Genomic DNA, 17398 nt, shown 5'->3' on the forward strand with positions numbered 1-17398 from the left:
TGTTCAACTAGTCCATTCTAGTATTTGAGCCCTAGGAAAGTTTTACCTCAAGACCAGTGCTCTGTAGCCTTAACTTTGTAGCCTGATTTTGCCAAGTCTGTTTTAGTTTTATTTTATTGTCTTCCGAAATATCAACAACACTGGGTTGTTCTATTAGTCCATACTAACAATTAAGCCTTAGTGAGGTTTTAACTGAAGTCCAGTGCTCTTAACCCTTAAGCCAAGCATATAGAAAATGATTTTCTGTCACATTTGAAACAAAAAAAAGCTCTGGTGGGACTCGAACCCACAACCTTTGAATCACTACTCTTCGCCAGGAGTCCAATGAAATGACAATCCTACTGTACAGGACAGCATTAGCAAACCTTTGTTACTTCATCAGTTTTTCCTTAGCCATTTCATTATTTTTTGCCTGTTCTAAGGAGGCCTAGGACTTAACGACACAAAACACGACTCTGGTGGGACTCGAACCCACAACCTTTGAATCACTGCCTCTCACTAGAAGTCCAATGCGCTATCCATTGCGCCACAGAGCCACACGTTCTCATGTTGAATGCAATAAAAGTCTTTCGAAATGTCGACAACACTGGATTTTTCCTCTAGTCCATACTAATATTTAATCCTTAGTGAGGTTTTAACTCAAGACCAGTGCTTTGAACCCTTAACTTTAAAAAAGGACACAGAGCCATACGTTTTCTAACTGGATACAATTCAAGTCCTCTGAAAGGTCAACAACGCTAAGATGTTCAACTAGACCATTCTAGTATTTGAGCCCTAGGAAAGTTTTACCTCAAGACCAGTGCTCTGTAGCCTTAACTTTGTAGCCTGATTTTGCCAAGTCTGTTTTAGTTTTATTTTCTTGTCTTCCGAAATATCAACAACACTGGGTTGTTCTACTAGTCCATACTAACAATTAAGCCTTAGTGAGGTTTTAACTGAAGTCCAGTGCTCTTAACCCTTAAGCCAAGCATATAGAAAATGATTTTCTGTCACATTTGAAACAAAAAAAAGCTCTGGTGGGACTCGAACCCACAACCTTTGAATCACTACTCTTCGCCAGGAGTCCAATGAAATGACAATCCTACTGTACAGGACAGCATTAGCAAACCTTTGTTACTTAATCAGTTTTTCCTTAGCCATTTCATTATTTTTTGCCTGTTCTAAGGAGGCCTAGGACTTAACGACACAAAACACGACTCTGGTGGGACTCGAACCCACAACCTTTGAATCACTGCCTCTCACTAGAAGTCCAATGCGCTATCCATTGCGCCACAGAGCCACACGTTCTCATGTTGAATGCAATAAAAGTCTTTCGAAATGTCGACAACACTGGATTTTTCCTCTAGTCCATACTAATATTTAATCCTTAGTGAGGTTTTAACTCAAGACCAGTGCTTTGAACCCTTAACTTTAAAAAAGGACACAGAGCCATACGTTTTCTAACTGGATACAATTCAAGTCCTCTGAAAGGTCAACAACGCTAAGATGTTCAACTAGACCATTCTAGTATTTGAGCCCTAGGAAAGTTTTACCTCAAGACCAGTGCTCTGTAGCCTTAACTTTGTAGCCTGATTTTGCCAAGTCTGTTTTAGTTTTATTTTATTGTCTTCCGAAATATCAACAACACTGGGTTGTTCTACTAGTCCATACTAACAATTAAGCCTTAGTGAGGTTTTAACTGAAGTCCAGTGCTCTTAACCCTTAAGCCAAGCATATAGAAAATGATTTTCTGTCACATTTGAAACAAAAAAAAGCTCTGGTGGGACTCGAACCCACAACCTTTGAATCACTACTCTTCGCCAGGAGTCCAATGAAATGACAATCCTACTGTACAGGACAGCATTAGCAAACCTTTGTTACTTAATCAGTTTTTCCTTAGCCATTTCATTATTTTTTGCCTGTTCTAAGGAGGCCTAGGACTTAACGACACAAAACACGACTCTGGTGGGACTCGAACCCACAACCTTTGAATCACTGCCTCTCACTAGAAGTCCAATGCGCTATCCATTGCGCCACAGAGCCACACGTTCTCATGTTGGATGCAATAAAAGTCTTTCGAAATGTCGACAACACTGGATTTTTCCTCTAGTCCATACTAATATTTAATCCTTAGTGAGGTTTTAACTCAAGACCAGTGCTTTGAACCCTTAACTTTAAAAAAGGACACAGAGCCGTACGTTTTCTAACTGGATACAATTCAAGTCCTCCGAAAGGTCAACAACGCTAAGATGTTCAACTAGTCCATTCTAGTATTTGAGCCCTAGGAAAGTTTTACCTCAAGACCAGTGCTCTGTAGCCTTAACTTTGTAGCCTGATTTTGCCAAGTCTGTTTTAGTTTTATTTTATTGTCTTCCGAAATATCAACAACACTGGGTTGTTCTACTAGTCCATACTAACAATTAAGCCTTAGAGAGGTTTTAACTGAAGACCAGTGCTCTTAACCCTTAAGCCAAGCATATAGAAAATGATTTTCTGTCACATTTGAAACAAAAAAAAGCTCTGGTGGGACTCGAACCCACAACCTTTGAATCACTACTCTTCGCCAGGAGTCCAATGAAATGACAATCCTACTGTACAGGACAGCATTAGCAAACCTTTGTTACTTCATCAGTTTTTCCTTAGCCATTTAATTATTTTTTGCCTGTTCTAAGGAGGCCTAGGACTTAACGACACAAAACACGACTCTGGTGGGACTCGAACCCACAACCTTTGAATCACTGCCTCTCACTAGAAGTCCAATGCGCTATCCATTGCGCCACAGAGCCACACGATTCAACCTTTGAATCACTGCCTCTCACTAGAAGTCCAATGCGCTATCCATTGCGCCACAGAGCCACACGTTCTCATGTTGGATGCAATAAAAGTCTTTCGAAATGTCGACAACACTGGATTTTTCCTCTAGTACATACTAATATTTAATCCTTAGTGAGGTTTTAACTCAAGCCTTAACTTTGTAGCCTGATTTTGCCAAGTCTGTTTTAGTTTTATTTTATTGTCTTCCGAAATATCAACAACACTGGGTTGTTCTACTAGTCCATACTAATAATTAAGCCTTAGTGAGGTTTTAACTGAAGACCAGTGCTCTTAACCCTTAAGCCAAGCATATAGAAAATGATTTTCTGTCACATTTGAAACAAAAAAAATCTCTGGTGGGACTCGAACCCACAACCTTTGAATCACTACTCTTCGCCAGGAGTCCAATGAAATGACAATCCTACTGTACAGGACAGCATTAGCAAACCTTTGTTACTTCATCAGTTTTTCCTTAGCCATTTCATTATTTTTTGCCTGTTCTAAGGAGGCCTAGGACTTAACGACACAAAACACGACTCTGGTGGGACTCGAACCCACAACCTTTGAATCACTGCCTCTCACTAGAAGTCCAATGCGCTATCCATTGCGCCACAGAGCCACACGTTCTCATGTTGGATGCAATAAAAGTCTTTCGAAATGTCGACAACACTGGATTTTTCCTCTAGTCCATACTAATATTTAATCCTTAGTGAGGTTTTAACTCAAGACCAGTGCTTTGAACCCTTAACTTTAAAAAAAGGACACAGAGCCGTACGTTTTCTAACTGGATACAATTCAAGTCCTCCGAAAGGTCAACAACGCTAAGATGTTCTACTAGTCCATTCTAGTATTTGAGCCCTAGGAAAGTTTTACCTCAAGACCAGTGCTCTGTAGCCTTAACTTTGTAGCCTGATTTTGCCAAGTCTGTTTTAGTTTTATTTTCTTGTCTTCCGAAATATCAACAACACTGGGTTGTTCTACTAGTCCATACTAATAATTAAGCCTTAGTGAGGTTTTAACAGAAGACCAGTGCTCTTAACCCTTAAGCAAAGCATGCAGAAAATATTTTCTGTCACATTTGAAACAAAAAAAATCTCTGGTGATACTCTAACCCACAACCTTTGAATAACTACTCTTCGCCAGGAGTCCAATGAAATGACAATCCTACTGTACAGGACAGCATTAGCAAACCTTTGTTACTTCATCAGTTTTTCCTTAGCCATTTTATTATTTTTTGCCTGTTTTAAGGAGGCCTTGGACTTAACGACACAAAACTCGACTCTGGTTGGACTCGAACCCACAACCTTTGATTCGCTGAATCTCACTAGAAGTCCAATGCGCTATCCATTGCGCCACAGAGCCACACGTTCTCATGTTGGATGCAATAAAAGTCTTTCGAAATGTCGACAACACTGGATTTTTCCTCTAGTCCATACTAATATTTAATCCTTACTGAGGTTTTAACTCAAGACCAGTGCTTTGAACCCTTAACTTTAAAAAAGGACACAGAGCCGTACGTTTTCTAACTGGATACAATTCAAGTTCTCCGAAAGGTCAACAACGCTAAGATGTTCTACTAGTCCATTCTAGTATTTGATCCCTAGGAAAGTTTTACCTCAAGACCAGTGCTCTGTAGCCTTAACTTTGTAGCCTGGTTTTGCCAAGTCTGCAATAAAAGTCTTTCGAAATGTCGACAACACTGGATTTTTCCTCTAGTCCATACTAATATTTAATCCTTAGTGAGGTTTTAACTCAAGACCAGTGCTTTGAACCCTTAACTTTAAAAAAGGACACAGAGCCGTACGTTTTCTAACTGGATACAATTCAAGTCCTCCGAAAGGTCAACAACGCTAAGATGTTCTACTAGTCCATTCTAGTATTTGAGCCCTAGGAAAGTTTTACCTCAAGACAAGTGCTCTGTAGCCTTAACTTTGTAGCCTGATTTTGCCAAGTCTGTTTTAGTTTTATTTTATTGTCTTCCGAAATATCAACAACACTGGGTTGTTCTACTAGTCCATACTAATAATTAAGCCTTAGTGAGGTTTTAACTGAAGACCAGTGCTCTTAACCCTTAAGCCAAGCATAAAGAAAATGATTTTCTGTCACATTTGAAACAAAAAAAATCTCTGGTGGGGCTCGAACCCACAACCTTTGAATCACTACTCTTCGCCAGGAGTCCAATGAAATGACAATCCTACTGTACAGGACAGCATTACCAAACCTTTGTTACTTCATCAGTTTTTCCTTAGCCATTTCATTCTTTTTTGCCTGTTTTAAGGTGGCTTTAGACTTAATGACACAAAACTCGACTCTGGTGGGACTTGAACGCACAACCTTTGATTCACTGCCTCTCACTAGAAGTCCAATGCGCTATCCATTGCGCCACAGAGCCACGCGTTCTCATGTTGGATGCAATAAAAGTCTTTCGAAATGTCGACAACACTGGATTTTTCCTCTAGTCCATACTAATATTTAATCCTTAGTGAGGTTTTAACTCAAGACCAGTGCTTTGAACCCTTAAATTTAAAAAAAGACACAGAGCCATACGTTTTCTAACTGGATACAAATCAAGTCCTCTGAAAGGTCAACAACGCTAAGATGTTCAACTAGTCCATTCTAGTATTTGAGCCCTAGGAAAGTTTTACCTCAAGACCAGTGCTCTGTAGCCTTAACTTTGTAGCCTGGTTTTGCCAAGTCTGTTTTAGTTTTATTTTCTTGTCTTCCGAAATATCAACAACACTGGGTTTTTCTACTAGTCCATACTAATAATTAAGCCTTAGTGAGGTTTTAACAGAAGACCAGTGCTCTTAACCCTTAAGCAAAGCATACAGAAAATGATTTTCTTTACATTTGAAAAAAAAAAAGGTCTGGTGGGACTCTAACCCACAACCTTTGAATCACTACTCTTCGCCAGGAGTCCAATGAAATGACAATCCAACTGTACAGGACAGCATTACCAAACCTTTGTTACTTCATCAGTTTTTCCTTAGCCATTTCATAATTTTTTGCCTGTTTTAAGGAGGCCTTGGACTTAACGACACAAAACTCGACTCTGGTGGGACTCGAACCCACAACCTTTGAATCGCTGAATCTCACTAGAAGTCCAATGCGCTATCCATTGCGCCACAGAGCCACACGTTCTCATGTTGGATGCAATAAAAGTCTTTCGAAATGTCGACAACACTGGATTTTTCCTCTAGTCCATACTAATATTTAATCCTTACTGAGGTTTTAACTCAAGACCAGTGCTTTGAACCCTTAACTTTAAAAAAGGACACAGAGCCGTACGTTTTCTAACTGGATACAATTCAAGTCCTCCGAAAGGTCAACAACGCTAAGATGTTCTACTAGTCCATTCTAGTATTTGAGCCCTAGGAAAGTTTTACCTCAAGACCAGTGCTCTGTAGCCTTAACTTTGTAGCCTGGTTTTGCCAAGTCTGTTTTAGTTTTATTTTCTTGTCTTCCGAAATATCAACAACACTGGGTTGTTCTACTAGTCCATACTAACAATTAAGCCTTAGTGAGGTTTTAACTGAAGACCAGTGCTCTTAACCCTTAAGCCAAGCATATAGAAAATGATTTTCTGTCACATTTGAAACAAAAAAAAGCTTTGGTGGGACTCGAACCCACAACCTTTGAATCACTACTCTTCGCCAGGAGTCCAATGAAATGACAATCCTACTGTACAGGACAGCATTACCAAACCTTTGTTACTTCATCAGTTTTTCCTTAGCCATTTCATTCTTTTTTGCCTGTTCTAAGGTGGCTTAAGACTTAATGACACAAAACTCGACTCTGGTGGGACTCGAACCCACAACCTTTGAATCACTGCCTCTCACTAGAAGTCCAATGCGCTATCCATTGCGCCACAGAGCCACACGTTCTCATGTTGGATGCAATAAAAGTATTTCGAAATGTCGACAACACTGGATTTTTCCTCTAGTCCATACTAATATTTAATCCTTAGTGAGGTTTTAACTCAAGACCAGTGCTTTGAACCCTTAACTTTAAAAAAAGACACAGAGCCATACGTTTTCTAACTGGATACAATTCAAGTCCTCTGAAAGGTCAACAACGCTAAGATGTTCAACTAGTCCATTCTAGTATTTGAGCCCTAGGAAAGTTTTACCTCAAGACCAGTGCTCTGTAGCCTTAACTTTGTAGCCTGGTTTTGCCAAGTCTTTTTTATTTTTATTTTCTTGTCTTCCGAAATATCAACAACACTGGGTTGTTCTACTAGTCCATACTAATAATTAAGCCTTAGTGAGGTTTTAACAGAAGACCAGTGCTCTTAACCCTTAAGCAAAGCATACAGAAAATGATTTTCTTTACATTTGAAAAAAAAAAATCTCTGGTGGGACTCTAACCCACAACCTTTGAATCACTACTCGTCGCCAGGAGTCCAATGAAATGACAATCCTACTGTACAGGACAGCATTAGCAAACCTTTGTTACTTCTTCAGTTTTTCCTTAGCCATTTCATTATTTTTTGCCTGTTTTAAGGAGGCCTTGGACTTAACGACACAAAACTCGACTCTGGTGGGACTCGACCCCACAACCTTTGAATCGGTGAATCTCACTAGAAGTCCAATGCGCTATCCATTGCGCCACAGAGCCACACGTTCTCATGTTGGATGCAATAAAAGTCTTTCGAAATGTCGACAACACTGGATTTTTCCTCTAGTCCATACTAATATTTAATCCTTAGTGAGGTTTTAACTCAAGACCAGTGCTTTGAATCCTTAACTTTAAAAAAAGGACACAGAGCCGTACGTTTTCTAACTGGATACAATTCAAGTCCTCCGAAAGGTCAACAACGCTAAGATGTTCTACTAGTCCATTCTAGTATTTGAGCCCTAGGAAAGTTTTACCTCAAGACCAGTGCTCTGTAGCCTTAACTTTGTAGCCTGATTTTGCCAAGTCTGTTTTATTTTTATTTTATTGTCTTCCGAAATATCAACAACACTGGGTTGTTCTACTAGTCCATACTAACAATTAAGCCTTAGAGAGGTTTTAACTGAAGACCAGTGCTCTTAACCCTTAAGCCAAGCATATAGAAAATGATTTTCTGTCACATTTGAAACAAAAAAAAGCTCTGGTGGGACTCGAACCCACAACCTTTGAATCACTACTCTTCGCCAGGAGTCCAATGAAATGACAATCCTACTGTACAGGACAGCATTAGCAAACCTTTGTTACTTCATCAGTTTTTCCTTAGCCATTTCATTATTTTTTGCCTGTTCTAAGGAGGCCTAGGACTTAACGACACAAAACACGACTCTGGTGGGACTCGAACCCACAACCTTTGAATCACTGCCTCTCACTAGAAGTCCAATGCGCTATCCATTGCGCCACAGAGCCACACGTTCTCATGTTGGATGCAATAAAAGTCTTTCGAAATGTCGACAACACCGGATTTTTCCTCTAGTCCATACTAATATTTAATCCTTAGTGAGGTTTTAACTCAAGACCAGTGCTTTGAACCCTTAACTTTAAAAAAAGGACACAGAGCCGTACGTTTTCTAACTGGATACAATTCAAGTCCTCCGAAAGGTCAACAACGCTAAGATGTTCTACTAGTCCATTCTAGTATTTGAGCCCTAGGAAAGTTTTACCTCAAGACCAGTGCTCTGTAGCCTTAACTTTGTAGCCTGATTTTGCCAAGTCTGTTTTAGTTTTATTTTATTGTCTTCCGAAATATCAACAACACTGGGTTGTTCTACTAGTCCATACTAACAATTAAGCCTTAGTGAGGTTTTAACTGAAGTCCAGTGCTCTTAACCCTTAAGCCAAGCATATAGAAAATTATTTTCTGTCACATTTGAAACAAAAAAAAGCTCTGGTGGGACTCGAACCCACAACCTTTGAATCACTACTCTTCGCCAGGAGTCCAATGAAATGACAATCCTACTGTACAGGACAGCATTAGCAAACCTTTGTTACTTCATCAGTTTTTCCTTAGCCATTTCATTATTTTTTGCCTGTTCTAAGGAGGCCTAGGACTTAACGACACAAAACACGACTCTGGTGGGACTCGAACCCACAACCTTTGAATCACTGCCTCTCACTAGAAGTCCAATGCGCTATCCATTGCGCCACAGAGCCACACGTTCTCATGTTGGATGCAATAAAAGTCTTTCGAAATGTCGACAACACTGGATTTTTCCTCTAGTCCATACTAATATTTAATCCTTACTGAGGTTTTAACTCAAGACCAGTGCTTTGAACCCTTAACTTTAAAAAAGGACACAGAGCCGTACGTTTTCTAACTGGATACAATTCAAGTCCTCCGAAAGGTCAACAACGCTAAGATGTTCTACTAGTCCATTCTAGTATTTGAGCCCTAGGAAAGTTTTACCTCAAGACCAGTGCTCTGTAGCCTTAACTTAGGCCTAGGACTTAACGACACAAAACACGACTCTGGTGGGACTCGAACCCACAACCTTTGAATCACTGCCTCTCACTAGAAGTCCAATGCGCTATCCATTGCGCCACAGAGCCACACGTTCTCATGTTGGATGCAATAAAAGTCTTTCGAAATGTCGACAACACTGGATTTTTCCTCTAGTCCATACTAATATTTAATCCTTAGTGAGGTTTTAACTCAAGACCAGTGCTTTGAACCCTTAACTTTAAAAAAAGGACACAGAGCCGTACGTTTTCTAACTGGATACAATTCAAGTCCTCCGAAAGGTCAACAACGCTAAGATGTTCTACTAGTCCATTCTAGTATTTGAGCCCTAGGAAAGTTTTACCTCAAGACCAGTGCTCTGTAGCCTTAACTTTGTAGCCTGATTTTGCCAAGTCTGTTTTAGTTTTATTTTATTGTCTTCCGAAATATCAACATCACTGGGTTGTTCTACTAGTCCATACTAACAATTAAGCCTTAGTGAGGTTTTAACTGAAGTCCAGTGCTCTTAACCCTTAAGCCAAGCATATAGAAAATGATTTTCTGTCACATTTGAAACAAAAAAAAGCTCTGGTGGGACTCGAACCCACAACCTTTGAATCACTACTCTTCGCCAGGAGTCCAATGAAATGACAATCCTACTGTACAGGACAGCATTAGCAAACCTTTGTTACTTCATCAGTTTTTCCTTAGCCATTTCATTATTTTTTGCCTGTTCTAAGGAGGCCTAGGACTAATAAAACTAAACTAAACAACGCTAAGATGTTCTACCAGTCCATTCTAGTATTTGAGCCCTAGGAAAGTTTTACCTCAAGACCAGTGCTCTGTAGCCTTAACTTTGTAGCCTGATTTTGCCAAGTCTGTTTTAGTTTTATTTTATTGTCTTCCGAAATATCAACAACACTGGGTTGTTCTACTAGTCCATACTAACAATTAAGCCTTAGAGAGGTTTTAACTGAAGACCAGTGCTCTTATCCCTTAAGCCAAGCATATAGAAAATGATTTTCTGTCACATTTGAAACAAAAAAAATCTCTGGTGGAACTCGAACCCACAACCTTTGAATCACTACTCTTCGCCAGGAGTCCAATGAAATGACGATCCTACTGTAAAGAACAGCATCAGCAGACCTTTGTTACTTCATCAATTTTTCCTTAGCCATTTCATTCTTTTTTGCCTGTTTTAAGGAGGCCTTGGACTTAACGACACAAAACTCGACTCTGGTGGGACTCGAACCCACAACCTTTGAATCGCTGAATCTCACTAGAAGTCCAATGCGCTATCCATTGCGCCACAGAGCCACACGTTCTCATGTTGGATGCAATAAAAGTCTTTCGAAATGTCGACAACACTGTTTTTTTTCCTCTAGTCCATACTAATATTTAATCCTTAGTGAGGTTTTAACTCAAGACCAGTGCTTTGAACCCTTAACTTTAAAAAAAGACACAGAGCCATACGTTTTCTAACTGGACACAATTCAAGTCCTCTGAAAGGTCAACAACGCTAAGATGTTCAACTAGTCCATTCTAGTATTTGAGCCCTAGGAAAGTTTTACCTCAAAACCAGTGCTCTGTAGCCTTAACTTTGTAGCCTGGTTTTGCCAAGTCTGTTTTAGTTTTATTTTCTTTTCTTCCGAAATATCAACAACACTGGGTTGTTCTACTAGTCCATACTAATAATTAAGCCTTAGTGAGGTTTTAACAGAAGACCAGTGCTCTTAACCCTTAAGCAAAGCATACAGAAAATGATTTTCTTTACATTTGCAAAAAAAAATCTCTGGTGGGACTCTAACCCACAACCTTTGAATCACTACTCTTCGCCAGGAGTCCAATGAAATGACAATCCTACTGTACAGGACAGCATTAGCAAACCTTTGTTACTTCATCAGTTTTTCCTTAGCCATTTCATTATTTTTTGCCTGTTTTAAGGAGGCCTTGGACTTAACGACACAAAACTCGACTCTGGTGGGACTCGAACCCACAACCTTTGAATCACTGCCTCTCACTAGAAGTCCAATGTGCTATCCATTGCGCCACATAGTCCATACTAATATTTAATCCTTACTGAGGTTTTAACTCAAGACCAGTGCTTTGAACCCTTAACTTTAAAAAAGGACACAGAGCCATACGTTTTCTAACTGGATACAATTCAAGTCCTCTGAAAGGTCAACAACGCTAAGATGTTCAACTAGTCCATTCTAGTATTTGAGCCCTAGGAAAGTTTTACCTCAAGACCAGTGCTCTGTAGCCTTAACTTTGTAGCCTGATTTTGCCAAGTCTGTTTTAGTTTTATTTTATTGTCTTCCGAAATATCAACAACACTGGGTTGTTCTACTAGTCCATACTAACAATTAAGCCTTAGTGAGGTTTTAACTGAAGTCCAGTGCTCTTAACCCTTAAGCCAAGCATATAGAAAATGATTTTCTGTCACATTTGAAACAAAAAAAAGCTCTGGTGGGACTCGAACCCACAACCTTTGAATCACTACTCTTCGCCAGGAGTCCAATGAAATGACAATCCTACTGTACAGGACAGCATTAGCAAACCTTTGTTACTTAATCAGTTTTTCCTTAGCCATTTCATTATTTTTTGCCTGTTCTAAGGAGGCCTAGGACTTAACGACACAAAACATGACTCTGGTGGGACTCGAACCCACAACCTTTGAATCACTGCCTCTCACTAGAAGTCCAATGCGCTATCCATTGCGCCACAGAGCCCCACGTTCTCATGTTGGATGCAATAAAAGTCTTTCGAAATGTCGACAACACTGGATTTTTCCTCTAGTCCATACTAATATTTAATCCTTAGTGAGGTTTTAACTCAAGACCAGTGCTTTGAACCCTTAACTTTAAAAAAGGACACAGAGCCGTACGTTTTCTAACTGGATACAATTCAAGTCCTCCGAAAGGTCAACAACACTAAGATGTTCTACCAGTCCATTCTAGTATTTGAGCCCTAGGAAAGTTTTACCTCAAGACCAGTGCTCTGTAGCCTTAACTTTGTAGCCTGATTTTGCCAAGTCTGTTTTAGTTTTATTTTATTGTCTTTCGAAATATCAACAACACTGGGTTGTTCTACTAGTCCATACTAACAATTAAGCCTTAGAGAGGTTTTAACTGAAGACCAGTGCTCTTAACCCTTAAGCCAAGCATATAGAAAATGATTTTCTGTCACATTTGAAACAAAAAAAAGCTCTGGTGGGACTCGAACCCACAACCTTTGAATCACTACTCTTCGCCAGGAGTCCAATGAAATGACAATCCTACTGTACAGGACAGCATTAGCAAACCTTTGTTACTTCATCAGTTTTTCCTTAGCCATTTCATTATTTTTTGCCTGTTCTAAGGAGGCCTAGGACTTAACGACACAAAACACGACTCTGGTGGGACTCGAACCCACAACCTTTGAATCACTGCCTCTCACTAGAAGTCCAATGCGCTATCCATTGCGCCACAGAGCCACACGTTCTCATGTTGGATGCAATAAAAGTCTTTCGAAATGTCGACAACACCGGATTTTTCCTCTAGTCCATACTAATATTTAATCCTTAGTGAGGTTTTAACTCAAGACCAGTGCTTTGAACCCTTAACTTTAAAAAAAGGACACAGAGCCGTACGTTTTCTAACTGGATACAATTCAAGTCCTCCGAAAGGTCAACAACGCTAAGATGTTCTACTAGTCCATTCTAGTGTTTGAGCCCTAGGAAAGTTTTACCTCAAGACCAGTGCTCTGTAGCCTTAACTTTGTAGCCTGGTTTTGCCAAGTCTGTTTTAGTTTTATTTTCTTGTCTTCCGAAATATCAACAACACTGGGTTGTTCTACTAGTCCATACTAATAATTAAGCCTTAGTGAGGTTTTGACAGAAGACCAGTGCTCTTAACCCTTAAGCAAAGCATGCAGAAAATGATTTTCTGTCACATTTGAAACAAAAAAAATCTCTGGTGATACTCTAACCCACAACCTTTGAATAACTACTCTTCGCCAGGAGTCCAATGAAATGACAATCCTACTGTACAGGACAGCATTAGCAAACCTTTGTTACTTCATCAGTTTTTCCTTAGCCATTTCATTATTTTTTGCCTGTTCTAAGGAGGCCTAAGACTTAACGACACAAAACTTGACTCTGGTGGGACTCGAACCCACAACCTTTGAATCACTACTCTTCGCCAGGAGTCCAATGAAATGACAATCCAACTGTACAGGACAGCATTAGCAAACCTTTGTTACTTCATTAGTTTTTCCTTAGCCATTTCATTATTTTTTGCCTGTTCTAAGGAGGCCTAAGACTTAACGACACAAAACTTGACTCTGGTGGGACTCGAACCCACAACCTTTGTATTACTGCCTCTCACTAGAAGTCCAATGCGCTATCCATTGCGCCACAGAGCCACACGTTCTAATGTTGGATGCAATAAAAGTCTTTCGAAATGTCGACAACACTGGATTTTTCCTCTAGTCCATACTAATAATTAAGCCTTAGTGAGGTTTTAACTGAAAACCAGTGCTCTTAACCCTTAATCCAAACATATAGAAAATGATTTTCTGTCACATTTGAAACAAAAAAAATCACTGGGTTGTTCTACTAGTCCATACTAATAATTAAGCCTTAGTGAGGTTTTAACAGAAGACCAGTGCTCTTAACCCTTAAGCCAAGCATATAGAAAATGATTTTCTGTACATTTGAAAAAAAAAATCTTTGGTGGGACTTGAACCCACAACCTTTGAATCACTACTCTTCGCCAGGAGTCCAATGAAACGACGATCCTACTGTAAAGGACAGCATCAGCAGACCTTTGTTACTTCATCAATTTTTTCCTTAGCCATTTCATTCTTTTTTGCCTGTTCTAAGGAGTCCTAGGACTTAACGACACAAAACTTGACTCTGGTGGGACTCGAACCCACGACCTTTGAATCACTGCCTCTCACTAGAAGTCCAATGCGCTATCCATTGCGCCACAGAGCCACACGTTCTCGTGTTGTATGCAATAAAAGACTTTCGAAATGTCGACAACACTGGATTTTTCCTCTAGTCCATACTAATATTTAATCCTTAGTGAGGTTTTAACTTAAGACCAGTGCTTTGAACCCTTAACTTTAAAAAAGGACACAGAGCCGTATGTTTTCTAGTGAGAGGCAGTGATTCAAAGGTTGTGGTTTCGAGTCCATACTAATAATTAAGCCTCAGTGAGGTTTTAACTGAAGACCAGTGCTCTTAACACTTAAGCCAAGCATATAAAAAAGCCTCTGGTGGGACTCGAACCCACAACCTTAGAGTCACTACTCTTTGCTAGAAGTCCAATGAAAAGATGGGCCTACTGTGCAGGACAGCATCAGCAGACCTTTGTTACTTCACCAGTTTTTCCTTGGCCATTTCATTCTTTTGCCTGTTTGAAGTAGGGCTCAATGCTGGTGGGACTTGAACCCACAGCCTTTGTATCACTGCCTCTCACTGGAGGTCCAATGTGTTCCAATTGTGCCACAGAGCCTCTGCCCTTCAGAGCCACAGACCCTCTAGGTCCGTCCTCAGTGACTACTGAGGACGGACCTAGAGGGTCCGAAACGCGTCTAGTCTTAAGGCAGTAGACACCATTGCAAGCACTATCATCACCAGCTCAATCACAGAACCACAGGATCATCACAGCGCGCCAGGATTCCCTTATGCGCCCAACACGCTCAGCGACACGAGGAGAAGCCGAGCACCAGTGACCGCAGACAGCCACAAACAAGCTGCTTTGTTTCCAGAGTGAGGACCGACATCGCAAAGTCCATAGGAGTGACCGGGTGAGAGGTACATAGTATCACAAGATATTTCTTCCCCCTTTCCACTACCCAGCCTTGCAACCGCTGGAGCTTCCTCCTTTTGGCCCACTGCCAATCCATGGCTCCCTCACTCTGTTAGAGACAGCACGCACCCTCGCAACATTGACACATTGACACACTGTGTCCCATTGAATTGTTCTACCAACCGCGGTCGCAGTACCGCTACATTGTGACTTTGTTTCTTCCTTCTGGCATACGGTCGCAGCACCGTGGACTACTTGACTATTTCATACATCTCTACGGTCGCCATACCGAGAGCAATTGACTTGGCTGTTATACCTTGCGGTCGCAGGACCGGGTTCCTTTACCTACTATTGCACATTGTATAACTATTTAGTGCTTTTCATCTACTGACCTTGTTATGAATTACATTCATGAATTATTTTAACTGTTTTATATGCATTGGAAAGTATAAGCGCTATGGCCCAGCATTTTTTCCTGTTTTATATTATTAAATTACAAATAAATTACGCTTTTATCTATCCAAGTAAGAGACTTTTCCTTTATTTTCACCATCCTCTATCTCTCTTTCACCATCCCCCCTTTCCACTTTCTTCTTCAATCATTTCCTTCTCCCCTGTACTTTTCTCTCCCATATACACTGATCAATATATACACACACATCCTGCAGTTTATTCAGAAACACCTATCATTGTATACAAATATTCATTATATACATATTCTCCAATTTATACAGTAACACTTTCCATCACCCTCTCCAATCATTCACAAACACCTATCAAGATACTTTCCCCCCCCATACTTTTCCCTCTCTCCCATATACACTGATCATTACATACCGATTCTCCAGTTTATACAGGAACACATATCATCACCCTCTTAATTATTCATTACATATATACATACCCTCAAGTTTATACAAACACCTATCATCACCCTCTTTAATTATTCATAAACACCACTATCATCATTACATATTCACAGACAAAACCATATAACACATTTCTATCACACTCAAGACCTTGAGAACCAGTCACCCCCATTTACCTTTACGAATTTTCTGTTTAATCAAGGTACACAGGAGATTATACCCAGACTGAAGTTCTCAGTCACCACACCAGATTGAGTACATCTCACAATTCCTTAATCTTTTTCAATTTATTAATACATGATGTACTGTTGAATGAATGAATGAATGCTGCATGAATGATTGATGTGTTTGATCGATGTGTTTGATTGTCAGGTGATTTATGTATAACATGTCATGACACTTGCGCTAACACAGTGTTTCTGTTACTGTTACCAGGGTGCCTCCAGCTGTTGCAAAACTAGAACACCCACCCAGCATGCCCTGACAGCAAAGGCTGTCTGAGCATGCTGGGAGTTGCAGTTTTGCAACAGCTGGAGGCCCCCTGGTTCGTTGGCAAACAAGCGATAACCTATATTTCAGTTCTTTCATTTTTTAAATCCCTCCTTTTTTTCTGAACTGGGTTAGTAGGTCAATGAAATGAATAGTTATTGCCGTGGAAACATTTTTTATTCATAAATCCGCAGACTTATTTGGATAATTGCCGTTTAGAACATTTAGGGTCCCAACGTTCTAAGCGGCAATTATCCAATTAAGTCTGCCGTTTTATGAATTAAAAATGTTCCCACGGCAATTATTATGAGACATATCGCCCCGGGTGTTAGTCGTGACACACAATGTGATCGTCCAAAATATAGCAGAGAAGCGAAGCGGCTTTATACAGCGCCCACATATCTGCTCTATACTCTGGCCAGTGAATAGAACATCACTCATTCATATTTTCCACCCAGAGTTGTGATTGGCCAGATGGTTGCAGCCCTGAGGAAAATATGAATGAATGAGTGGCCGGAGTATAGAGAAGAGATGGGAGTGCTGTATACAGCCACTCCATCTCTGCAATACACAGGACAATCACAGCGAGTGTCAGTAGTGATACCCGATGTGATCTGTTCTTACCTGCAAGTACTACTACTCCCAACATGGAGCACACTCTGCTCCATGCTGGGAGCTGTAGTATCTGCATTAATAGACAGATCGCAGTAATCCTCCAGTATAATGTATAGATGCAGCCGCTCTCCTATGGTCCCCTGCACTGCCGTATATATGCACATTCCGATTTCCCACAGAGAGCTGGGATTGGCCAGATGGTTCCAGACAATCACAGCTCTCTGTGGGAAATCGGAATATGTATTTATATGGCAGTGCAGGGGACCATAGGAGAGCGGCCGGCCACATCTATACATTATACAGGAGGATCACTGCGGGTGTCAGGAGTGACATCCAATGTGATATTTCTGTAACTGCAGGTACTACAACTCCCAACATGGAGCACACTCTGCTCCATGCTAGGAGCTGTAGTACCTGCATTAATAGACAGATCGCAGCGGGTG

At 40.4% G+C, this 17398-nt stretch overlaps 16 non-coding genes across 16 annotated transcripts; all 16 read right to left on the reverse strand.

Annotated features, from left to right (window-relative positions):
* Nucleotides 1-450: 450 nt before the first annotated feature.
* Nucleotides 451-536, reverse strand: TRNAR-UCU (transfer RNA arginine (anticodon UCU)). Its single transcript is given in 2 exon segments — nt 451-486; nt 500-536. It is a non-coding gene; the product is annotated as a tRNA-Arg (tRNA).
* A 657-nt stretch (nt 537-1193) lies between these two features.
* On the reverse strand, nt 1194-1279 carry TRNAR-UCU (transfer RNA arginine (anticodon UCU)). The gene is given in 2 exon segments: nt 1194-1229; nt 1243-1279. It is a non-coding gene; the product is annotated as a tRNA-Arg (tRNA).
* A 657-nt stretch (nt 1280-1936) lies between these two features.
* TRNAR-UCU (transfer RNA arginine (anticodon UCU)) lies at nt 1937-2022 on the reverse strand. The gene is given in 2 exon segments: nt 1937-1972; nt 1986-2022. It is a non-coding gene; the product is annotated as a tRNA-Arg (tRNA).
* A 657-nt stretch (nt 2023-2679) lies between these two features.
* Nucleotides 2680-2765, reverse strand: TRNAR-UCU (transfer RNA arginine (anticodon UCU)). Its single transcript is given in 2 exon segments — nt 2680-2715; nt 2729-2765. It is a non-coding gene; the product is annotated as a tRNA-Arg (tRNA).
* A 561-nt stretch (nt 2766-3326) lies between these two features.
* Nucleotides 3327-3412, reverse strand: TRNAR-UCU (transfer RNA arginine (anticodon UCU)). The gene is given in 2 exon segments: nt 3327-3362; nt 3376-3412. It is a non-coding gene; the product is annotated as a tRNA-Arg (tRNA).
* Nucleotides 3413-5840: 2428 nt separating this feature from the next.
* TRNAR-UCU (transfer RNA arginine (anticodon UCU)) lies at nt 5841-5926 on the reverse strand. The gene is given in 2 exon segments: nt 5841-5876; nt 5890-5926. It is a non-coding gene; the product is annotated as a tRNA-Arg (tRNA).
* A 657-nt stretch (nt 5927-6583) lies between these two features.
* On the reverse strand, nt 6584-6669 carry TRNAR-UCU (transfer RNA arginine (anticodon UCU)). Its single transcript is given in 2 exon segments — nt 6584-6619; nt 6633-6669. It is a non-coding gene; the product is annotated as a tRNA-Arg (tRNA).
* Nucleotides 6670-7324: 655 nt separating this feature from the next.
* Nucleotides 7325-7410, reverse strand: TRNAR-UCU (transfer RNA arginine (anticodon UCU)). Its single transcript is given in 2 exon segments — nt 7325-7360; nt 7374-7410. It is a non-coding gene; the product is annotated as a tRNA-Arg (tRNA).
* Nucleotides 7411-8068: 658 nt separating this feature from the next.
* Nucleotides 8069-8154, reverse strand: TRNAR-UCU (transfer RNA arginine (anticodon UCU)). The gene is given in 2 exon segments: nt 8069-8104; nt 8118-8154. It is a non-coding gene; the product is annotated as a tRNA-Arg (tRNA).
* A 658-nt stretch (nt 8155-8812) lies between these two features.
* Nucleotides 8813-8898, reverse strand: TRNAR-UCU (transfer RNA arginine (anticodon UCU)). The gene is given in 2 exon segments: nt 8813-8848; nt 8862-8898. It is a non-coding gene; the product is annotated as a tRNA-Arg (tRNA).
* A 310-nt stretch (nt 8899-9208) lies between these two features.
* TRNAR-UCU (transfer RNA arginine (anticodon UCU)) lies at nt 9209-9294 on the reverse strand. The gene is given in 2 exon segments: nt 9209-9244; nt 9258-9294. It is a non-coding gene; the product is annotated as a tRNA-Arg (tRNA).
* A 1121-nt stretch (nt 9295-10415) lies between these two features.
* On the reverse strand, nt 10416-10501 carry TRNAR-UCU (transfer RNA arginine (anticodon UCU)). The gene is given in 2 exon segments: nt 10416-10451; nt 10465-10501. It is a non-coding gene; the product is annotated as a tRNA-Arg (tRNA).
* A 1329-nt stretch (nt 10502-11830) lies between these two features.
* TRNAR-UCU (transfer RNA arginine (anticodon UCU)) lies at nt 11831-11916 on the reverse strand. Its single transcript is given in 2 exon segments — nt 11831-11866; nt 11880-11916. It is a non-coding gene; the product is annotated as a tRNA-Arg (tRNA).
* Nucleotides 11917-12573: 657 nt separating this feature from the next.
* Nucleotides 12574-12659, reverse strand: TRNAR-UCU (transfer RNA arginine (anticodon UCU)). The gene is given in 2 exon segments: nt 12574-12609; nt 12623-12659. It is a non-coding gene; the product is annotated as a tRNA-Arg (tRNA).
* An 843-nt stretch (nt 12660-13502) lies between these two features.
* TRNAR-UCU (transfer RNA arginine (anticodon UCU)) lies at nt 13503-13588 on the reverse strand. The gene is given in 2 exon segments: nt 13503-13538; nt 13552-13588. It is a non-coding gene; the product is annotated as a tRNA-Arg (tRNA).
* Nucleotides 13589-14076: 488 nt separating this feature from the next.
* TRNAR-UCU (transfer RNA arginine (anticodon UCU)) lies at nt 14077-14162 on the reverse strand. Its single transcript is given in 2 exon segments — nt 14077-14112; nt 14126-14162. It is a non-coding gene; the product is annotated as a tRNA-Arg (tRNA).
* Nucleotides 14163-17398: the final 3236 nt, after the last annotated feature.

This window comes from Hyla sarda, chromosome 3, assembly GCF_029499605.1.
Source record: "Hyla sarda isolate aHylSar1 chromosome 3, aHylSar1.hap1, whole genome shotgun sequence".
NCBI classification, from domain to species: domain Eukaryota; kingdom Metazoa; phylum Chordata; class Amphibia; order Anura; family Hylidae; genus Hyla; species Hyla sarda.